The sequence below is a fragment of the Elephas maximus genome, chromosome 19, assembly GCF_024166365.1.
Source record: "Elephas maximus indicus isolate mEleMax1 chromosome 19, mEleMax1 primary haplotype, whole genome shotgun sequence".
NCBI classification, from domain to species: Eukaryota; Metazoa; Chordata; class Mammalia; order Proboscidea; family Elephantidae; genus Elephas; species Elephas maximus.
The window spans coordinates 15,259,466-15,269,715 of NC_064837.1; positions in this window are offsets into that span (position 1 = coordinate 15,259,466).

Consider the following 10,250-nt stretch of genomic DNA (forward strand, 5'->3'; position numbering starts at 1 on the left):
AAAACATACGTTGAAGTTCTAACCCCTGTACTTGCAAATGTGACCTTTTTAGGAAACAGGGTTTTTCTTTTATTATCAGTGAAGTTAATGAGGTCATGCTGGAGTAGTGTGGGTCCTAATCCTTTCTGAGGGGTGTGTGAAAAAGGAGAACAGATACGGAGAGAGTGTCACACAAGTGGAGATGCATCTAAAAGCTAAGGAATGCAAGAAACACCCAGGGCTGCCAGAAGCTGAAAGAGACAAGGAAGGGTCTTCCTCTAGAGTAGACAGAGAGAGAGTCAGAGAGCATGGTCCTGCCGAAGCCCTGATAGAACTGTGAGAAAATAAATTTCTTTGCTTTAAAGCCATCCGCTTTGTGGTATTTTGTTATGGCACCACTAGGAAACTAAGGCAACGCTGAATTTCTAATTGTGCAGGACTGTGTAGAGGAGATGAACCATACAGCTCTGGCTCTAAACTCGGCACCCTGGACTACCCAGTTCATACCAGCCGAGGAGTAGGAGGTGAAGAATCCCTATTTCCATTTATCTTTCACTTGTTTTTGCTTACTTAGGGGTCCCTGGGTGGTGTAAATGGTTAAGCACTCGACTACTAACTGAAAGGCTGGTGGTTTGAATCCAACCAGTGTTGCCTTGGAAGAAGGGCCTGGTGATCTCCTTCTGAATTGAAAACCCTGTGGAGCATTGAAGACCCTACGGAGCAGTTCTACTTGACACACGTGGGGTCGCCATGAGTTGGAATCACATCTGAGTTGACTAAAAGAGCCATTTCTTGGTTCTTCTCTATTGCTTCTCACTGTCGCAGACCCTCACATAATACGAGGTCAGGACCGAAAGGGAGAAGATAAGAATCAGGAAGAAAATGTGGAGCTAGGAGCATGTTTCTAAGACCCAAGATTGCAGTGTAGTAAATAGGCTCTGGGGAAAGTAGTTTTCTGCCGCCCAGCTCAGAAACTAGTGGGTAAAGAGGGAAAATTTCAGGGCTCCCAAAGTAGCTGAGCCAGGAGGTGGATACAGGGAGTGATTTGGCAAAAATGACTCAAACCTTGAAAGTTCTTCCATGATGCAGGGAACTCTGATGTCAGCACCCAGTGCATATCTGCAGCAAAAAGAGCTCCCAAGGCCAGGTCCATCAGGCAGGGCATTGGACATCAGAAGGCAAATCTCCCTCTCTTTGTAAAGCTCTGGAGCACCCACCCTCAGCACTCTGGGCTCAGCTCTGGTCTCCACACCACCTTGGAAACACACTGAGACTGCAGAAGCACAGTGAGTGGTCATGTACCAGGAGCCTGCATCCCTCCATCAGTGCTCACACCAATCTTTCTCCAAGACGTCTCCATTTCCTGGGTCTCCCCTCCTCTCCACCTCTACTGCTCTTGTCTTGGTTTAGCTCTTTATCATTTTCCCTCTGGGTTACTGTGACAATCACTGTCATGGATTGAATTGTGTCCCCCCCCCAAAAAACATCTGTCAACTTAGCTAGGCCAGTATTGTGTGATTGTCCACCATTTTGTCATCTGATGTGATTTTTCCCATGTGTTGTAAATTCTATCTCTATGATGTTAATGAGGTGAAATTAGTCCCATTTCTGTCAATGAGGCAGGATTCAGTGTACAAGATTAGGTTGTGTCTTAAGTCAGTCTCTTTTGAGACACATAAGAGAGAAACGAGAAGAGAGACGGGGAACCTCATACCACCAAGAAACAAGAGCCTAGAGAACAGCACTTCCTTTGGACTCAGGGTCCCTGTGCTGAAAAAGTCCTTGACCTGAAAGATTAATGACAAGGACCTTCCCCCAGAGATGACAGAGAGAAAGCCTTCCTCCGGAGCTGGCACCCTGAATTCAGACTTCTAGCCTCCTAGACTATGAGAGAATAGATTTCTCTTGTTCAAACCACCCACTTGTGGTATTTTTGTTATAGCAATAGTAGATAGCTAAGACAGTCACCTCCCAAACTCTTCTCCCAGTCTCCAATTTCACACCTTCCAATCCATTCTCTCCATGGGAGGCCAGAGAGATCTTTCTAGAACAAAAGCCTGAGTCATAGTCATATCACATCCCTGGTTAAACCCCTTCAATGGTTGCCCATATGGTGTTCAAGGTTCTTCACACACATTCCAAACCTTTTCTATACCCCTCTCTCCATGCACTGTCTGCTCCAGCCCTGCCTTCTCAGCGTTCCTCAACCACCACATTTCATCATCAACTTGGTGTCTTTGGTCAGACTGTTCCCTCTATCTGGAATGTGTTTTTCCTACTTAATGAACTCCTTCTCATCCAAGATTCAGTTCAAACATCACCATTTGCTGGAAGCTTTCCCCCATTTTCCCAGGGAGAGTTCCTTTCTGGGCTCATATACATTATTCATTTCCTATTATGGGTAGCTGTGTACTTATCTGTCCCTCGCCTCCCCAGACCATGAACTGCTTGAGAACAAGAATTACACCTTACTTATTTCGATATTCCCTTCGTCTCGTTGCCCACCAAGTGCCTGGCACATATTTGGTGCATGATAAGGTCTGCAGAATTGTAAAATTAATTGGACCCATAGGATGAGCACAGGAGACCGCCCCATGGGGACGGACTCTTCAGTCTAGAAGGATGGGAACTAAGAAAGGACATGGCTGAAAGCTATGGAACACTAAGAGGAACAAAGTGGGGTAGATGGACTACTGGGGCCTCCCTGTCCTTTGGTTTCTGGGCTGGTCATTGCCTTTTGCCCTCAGATCCATTCCCCGCCTCTTCTCCTGGAAGCTGTGTTTCCCAGGTTTTCTTGCCACTGGTTTTGTCTGAGTCTAGGTTTGGCAGGAGATTAGAGCATGGGGGAAGGGATAAGTCAGGGTATTTCTCCTACTTTCTCTGCTCTGTTTGGGGAGGGCATTCTCTCTCAGTGGCTGCATCTTCACTGTTGTTCAGCTCCCCTCTGGACAGCCCAAACGTGTGGTCTTGCCCTCTGAGTTCTAACTCCTGCTAGATGGCCGTGGCTTCTGGGCTTGGGGTCCTACAGCCCTGGAGGGGACGCTGGCTTTCTGCCATTGCTAATGTTTGAGTTATTGCACAACCCCTGTGTCTTAGTCTCCTATGGCTGCCATAACAAGATGCCACAAAGTGTGTGGCTCTAAAGAACAGAAATTTATTCTCCACAGTTCTGGAGGCTGGAGGTTCAAATTCAAGGCATTGGTAGGCCTGCTCTCTTTCTGTCCACCTAGGGGAAGATCATTTATTGTCTTCTCCAGCTTCTGTTAGCCCCAGGCATTTCTTGGTGTTCCTTGGCTTTCAAATGCATCTATCTCCACAGGGTATCTGCATCCTCCCTGTGTATGTCTCTGTCTTCAGATCTGTTCTTCTCTTTTATAAGACACCAATCATATATAGTTAGGACCACCCTACTCCAGAATAACCTCATTAGTTTAATTGATCACATCAAAGAAAAACCCTATATCTAAACAAGGTCACATGCACTGTTAACAGGGTTTAGGACTTTACCATATTTCTGGGGCGGGGGGTGGGGGATGCAATTCAGTCCGTAACACCCTATTTGTCTTCTTAGTTTTTCCATCTCCAGTGTGACCAATCTTTTGTATTAAATGCACTGTGTTTGAAATACTAGAGTGGTTTTATTTTTCCAAATCGGACCCTGACTGCAATAGCCTCTTTGCTTAGACCAACTGAAGATTTAGTCCTTGGATTCCTGGACCAAACTCTGTCCGTGGTTATACCCACAGGGGTCCCTGGCCTTGACCACACTGTCCCTGCAAACTAGTTATTGGTGGCCCACGTAAGAGCCAGAGAAGTCCCTATTACTCTATGCTTTCACGATTCCCACTGGGAGATTTTGGTGATCAGGACCCTTGCTGAACCAAATCCCCCATGCCCTCTGGTTTTTATGAAGGAGGCTTGAGTCCTGGCAGAGCAAGGCAGGGGTGGTAGTGGTGCAAGACCGCAGCCCAAGCACAGTCACTAACTCCAGGATGCTAATTACTTTCTGTGCCTCGACATTTGGAAGAACTGTCAAGAAGAAGAATGTTTGAAATGCACTCAGAGGGCAGTAAACATCAGGAATTCATTCTGCCAGGAGCTGGTGCAAATAGGAAATATAAACACCTCCCTGAGAGACCTGGTTGAACTCAGGGTAACATTATTAGAGGAATGAGTCTACCAGGGGGCCATCCCTGCTAGGGAGCAGCGATAATGCACCTGAGGGGTGCTTCTGGAGCCAGAATCTGGGTTGCTTGGACCTGAGGCTGACTCCTCTGGGGGTTCCCATGCCTCTTTGCAGGGTGGAGGAGGGTGAAGAGACTCTTCTCAACCCCTGGTGGAGTTAGAAGTACAGGAATCGAGATGAGGTGAATGGGGATGGAGAGGAGATGAATGGGGCTGGAGAGGAGAAGAATGGGCCACTAGAAGGAAGTAGATGGGACCAGGTGTGAGCTTCCCCTGGAGCAGAGAAATGAAAATATTTAAAGCTTCAGCTTCACAAGTAAATATGACTCTTATTGAGCAAGGAGAAAGGGGGAGAGAAAGAGCTAGGGGAGGGAGAGGGAAAAAGATCTGGAGCCCAGAAAAGGACATTTCTACAAAGGTCATTGAGGTGATAGGATGTCAAGAAAGACAGGAACTCAAAGTGCAAGGGGCTAATGACCATTTTACAGGGCAGTGTCTTTTGGCTTCATTTATTCAGTACCTCCGTGTACCAGGTATGTGGGAAGGCAGAGGTGAAAGGATATATATAGCTCCCGCTGTTAGGAAACTCACGTTCTAGTTGTAGAGACAGACCATAAAGCCGAGGATGACAATTAGTGTAATAAGTGCTCTGATACATGGACATGCCTGTTGCTCAAGGCCTTGGAAGGAAATTTGAGGGAGGAGGACATTTAACTTAGGCAAATTTGGGAGGACAGGGAAGGCTTCTTTAGCCGGAAGGGATTTCTGAATGGAATCTTGAAGGATAAGTTGCAGTTAGCCAAAACCAGAGGAAGCAGTGAGGGTGAGGAAAGGTAACACAGACATCTAGAAGGAGATACTCAAAGACCTGGAGTGAGAGAGAGCAAGGTATGTTTGGGGAGCTGGAGTGAGCTGTGGAGGTGCAGGACTGAGTGGTTACAGGGGAGGCTGGAGCGGTAGGTGGTGACGAAGGGAGTCCTGAAAAGCCTGCTGCTGCTGCTGCACTAGGAGTTGGATCTGGTCTGTTGTGGGCAATGGGGAGCTGACAAGGGAATATGGTGGACAGGTGACATAATCGGGCTTATGTGTTAGACAGATTACCCTGTCTGTGAGAGCAGTGATGGTTCAGAGGCTGAATTCTTGCCTTCCATGCAGGAGACCCGAGTTCAATTCCCAGCCACTGCACCTCGTGAGCAACCACCACCTGCCTGTCAACGAGGACTTGTTCGTGGCTATGATGCTGAGCAAGTTTCAGCGGAGCTTCTAGACTAAGATGAATAAGAAGAAAGACAAGGAAAGCTACTTTGGAAAATCAGCCAGTGAAAACCCTGTGGATCCAAAGGTCGGATCTGAAATCAGTCATGGGAATGACGCAGGATCAGGCGGCGTTTCATTCTTTTGTTCACGGGGTCGCCATGGGTCAGGGGAGGGCTGGATTACCCAGTAAGGTATGCACCGGCTTACGCGTGTGTGTTTACTAATCTGTAGTGAACAACTTCACCTGTTTTTTTACCACGTCACCATTCAGAAGAAAAGGGGCGTGTGTGTATGGGGGTACCCCGCACATTAGAGAACACTATGGAAGCAAAACCACATCTATAAATAAAGAGGCTCTGTTAGTATTACCACTTGCTTGGGAGCCCCGAGCCATCATAAGCAGACAGCATACACTGAGGAAACAACTGAGTTCCTGTAATTTATTCCACCCTTGCGGGGGTGGGGGAGCTAGGGAGGACCAGGAGAAATACATGTGAAAACACTCACTACAGATTAGTAGGCACACACAAGTAAGCCTGTAGGTACCTTGCTTAAGGTAAGCCGGTGCGTACCTCGCTTACTGGTTGATTCCGTCCCTGGTCAGGGGTCAAGTCCATGGCAGCTAACACCACCACCCTGGCTGCACTGAGGGGCGCGGTTGGAGACGATGCAGGAGGCTCATCTTTGATGGCTCGGCTGACAGCTCTTTCCTGCCACCCCAGGCTTGTGGGCGCAAATAGTGCAGCTGTCAAAATCGAGCAGATAGTTGGGGCCTGTCCCCCTGCTTGAGAGTCATCTGTAGGGTCCCAGTGGGGCTCACTCAGGCTTAGAGAGAGGTGCCTTGGTGAGCTGCTTTGGGAACAGACGTGGCAGAGAAGTCAGGGCTGGCCTGGCCTAGAAATGTGCATCCCAAACTTGCCCGTGGTGTGCACAGACCTCCCTAGCCGCACAGGGCCAATGTGGAGACTCAGTGGGGTGAGGGCTTTGCAGGTGGAGCAGAGCTTTAATGGCCGCCGACGAGTTGTGAGAGCATGGGATCAGGAATGTATGTGAAGGAGGCATCCCCATATAGCTAAATTCCTTTATTAACTTAATGAGTTTGGCTGCTTTCCTGGAAATGCAAGTACCATTTGGCACCATTGCTGCGCTTCAGAAAGGGGGTCATTAAACGAAGTGTCTGTAGAAATGCACAATGGCGAGAAACGAAGCTGCTTGGGAGATTATATACCATCATGCAGCCTTCACGAGGACCTTCCAGAATGGAGACTGCTCTAGCTATAAGATAGGTCTGCAGTTAGGGGGCAGTGGAGAGTCCAGTAATTACCTAGATAATCCGATCCTTGCAAGCAATATTTGGAGGTCTACTGTTAAAGTCAAGGGCAGTGGTGGAATTCTCACCCTCCATGCAGGAGGAGGCACTGGTTCGATTCCAGCCAATGTGCCTCAAGCTTAGCCACTACCCATCTGTCGGTGGAGGCTTCTATGTTGGGTGATGCGGAACAGGTTTCAGCAGGTCTTCCAGGCTGAAATGGATTGGGAAGAAAGGCCTTGTGATCTGCTTTCAAAAATCAGCTGGTGGGTACCCTGTGGATCACAACGGCCTGATTCCTTGGTGCATGTGCTCACCACGAGTTGGGGGCTGACTTGACGCCAGCTGACAGCAACAACATTAAAGTCATGTTGAGTAGCGGTCACAGCACCTCCTAGCCCTTCTCTCTCCCCCATTCGCTGATGCACCTTCAAGTCCAGGTTTCTGAAGGTAGAAAAATCAACATCATGACTTTGTTCTTCTTAGGGCCCAGGTTTGCATGAGATAGCTTGGGTGGTTCCCAGACCTCTGAGAGGGAAACTTGACACAGCTTGCTTCTTCTAAACATCTGGCCAGAGTTGGAGCAGCAAAGGCTGAGACTAGATCATTTAGGCAAGACGGGCTCAGAAATCTCTCTTTCTGTCTCTTTAGTTCCTCAGAATGGGAGTGGGCTTAGAATTGGTGGTGGTGGTGGGGGGAGGACTTGAGAATTCATTGGGCTTTCCAACTCATAACAATTCAATTCAGTGAAATCCTCTCTGTGAGTTGACTTTGGAACTGAGGGTTGGATGTAGACACTGTGTGACAATAAAATCTCCCCAGGTGACATCAGCCAGAAGACCTCTGACTTAGTTCTTGGGATACCAGGTTCCCAGGGGCCACAGCTGCGGAGAGGTTGGAGTTGAGTGGATATAACAGCCATCACTTATGGACCACGCTGTTCTAGTCATTCTTGCCAGTCTTCACAGCAAGCCCCTAATGGTGGTCCTAGTCTTTTGCAGGTAAGAAGTAGAGGCTCAGAAATGTTAAGATACTTGCCAAAGCCCGCTGAGCAGGTAGGTGGTGGAAATGGGACTTGCACTTAGGTTGTCTTAGGCCAAAGCTGGTACCAGCCCCCAAACCTCTCCTTGCTGGTGAAAAGGTTGTGTTTTGGGGGATCCGAGTATAGCCAGGTTTGAGCTTGGCCCAGCCTGAGAAATGTGTCTGTGGTTCCCTCCACCCTCCCTTGGCTCCCATCCCAGGCAAGGTTTCCACATGGTTGGGTGCTTTTATAAAATTTTTATTTTTCGATTACATGCTCATTGTAACAAATCCAAACAATAGAGAAATGGATAAAGCAAGCAGAGAAAGTCCCCTCCTCCTTCTCCCAGTTTGGGGCTTTTTTCTATTCTTATGTGGAGTAGTGGAGCCCCGGTGGTATAATGGTTAAGAGCTATGGCTGCTAACCAAAACGTCGGCAGTTCAAATCCACCAGCTGCTCCTTGGAAACCATATGGGGCACTTCTACTCTGTCCTGTAGGGTTGCTATGGATTGAAACTGACTGGGCAGCTCCTAATAACCACACCAACATGTGCAGTAGTGGTTGAGAGTGCCGGCTCAGGGGCTAGACTGCCTGGCCCAATTCTGGGCTCCACTACTTACTAGTTCCACATCCCTGGAAAAATGACTTACCTTTCTCTGAACCTCAGTTTCCTCATCTGTAAAATGGGATAAAAGCACCTATCTCATGAGGTTGTTGTAAAGGGCAAATATTTAGATAAACGTAGGGCAAAGAGTAAGTGTCGAAGCAATCATTAGCTGTTCTTATTATATGTGGTATTTATTTATTTATTTTATATATATGGTTTTTAAAATCCAAAACGTGTATTAACACTCTGCATATTGTGCCAAATCTTCTTTTTTCACTTTACAATGTGCTGCGGACTTCTTTCCAAGTCTGTACATATGGGTGCATTAAAAAAAAAGGTTGCGTAGAATATTATTTGTATAGATGTACTACAATTTATTCATTCAGCTATGGAAAGACATTTAAATTATTTCTTCTTTTTTTGCCATTACAAACAACGCTGCCACCGTGGAATTTACATGTTCCTGCTAGTATTTCTGTAAGGTAGGGTTCCAGAGCTGAGATCACAGGATTTTAGGGTATCTTATATTTTCAATTTATATTTAAATTGCCCAAATGAGGTACCAATTATATTCTCCCTGACTGTGTAATAAAGCCTGTTTCCTCATCCTTAGCCGAACTAGTTTGACTCATCTTATCACTTCTGGACTAAAGAAATATCCATCTAACTTTGTATATGATCAAGATGTTAGTACAAAAGTAAGTTAATCCCTGCCTTACACCATACTCCATTGCTCCGTTGCCCTCGAGCCGATTCCGACTCATAGCAACCTGTAGGACAGAGTAGAACTGTGTCCCATAGAGTTTCCAAGGCTGTAATCTTTATGGAAGCAGTTTGTCCCATATTTCTCTGCTGGAGCTGCTGGTGGGTTCGTACTGCTGATTTTTCAATTAATAGCCAAGAGCTTAACCACTGCACCACCTGGCTCCTACTTCACACCGTAGACATATAAAAACAATACATAAGAGAGAGAGAGCCCATAGAAAAAGACTTAAAGCCCCTTCAGCACAATTTGTGACGATGAGAGTGTATACAAGGAGCACCCTTAGACTATTCTCTAATCCTCATGACACTTACTCATTTTGACCCCCATTTGAGAGACGAGAAAGCGGAGGCATGGAGAGATGAACTACCTTCCTATGCGATCAGGCAGTGGGTGGGCAGCAGAACTAGAAGCTGAACTCTCAGCCCTTTAACTTTAGGATCTGTTTTCTGTTCAGCCACGCTGCCTCCATGGAGAAGCCTACAGACCCAAATACCTTACATTTGCCAAAACTGGTGAGTCCTCAAAGAAGTGGAAAGTGCACCTTTCTGGGATGCAGAGCTCACATGGTTTGGTTCTGCCAGTCTTCCTGTGTGGTTTTAGACAGTTTTCCATCTGTGAGGCAAAAGGGCTGAGCTATAATAGGGAAGCATTGGGGTTGACAAAAACACTCTTGTGCCTCTCTGCCCCAATGATAGAGAGATGGGGAGGCAGGTGGCAGGAGGATCCCTCTATATTTATATCAAATAGCCCACTGCTCCTCCTTGCTCTCATTTTCTGGACGTGACTATCGATGTAGTAAATCCTGAGTGTGTCTGCTTTTTTAAAATACATGAAATCAGAGCCTTTTGTGTTTGAAAGCTAAGTGCCCATAAATCAGTGTTCCTTGAATGTGAAGGCATCTGTGGACCCAGGAAGACAGGGCTTTGAATTATTTATTAAGAAATGATGTTACTTGGAACCTCAGGCACACTCAGCCCCACAGTAAAACTAGGTGGCTTTTCAGGATGTGCTGTGGATTTGATGATATGGGTTTAAAACACACATGGAGTGTTGAAACATAGCCCCTCACCCCTTGGCCCCTGCCCACCTTTCCAATCCCCTCTGTTCCCCAAGCTGCAGCCCCAC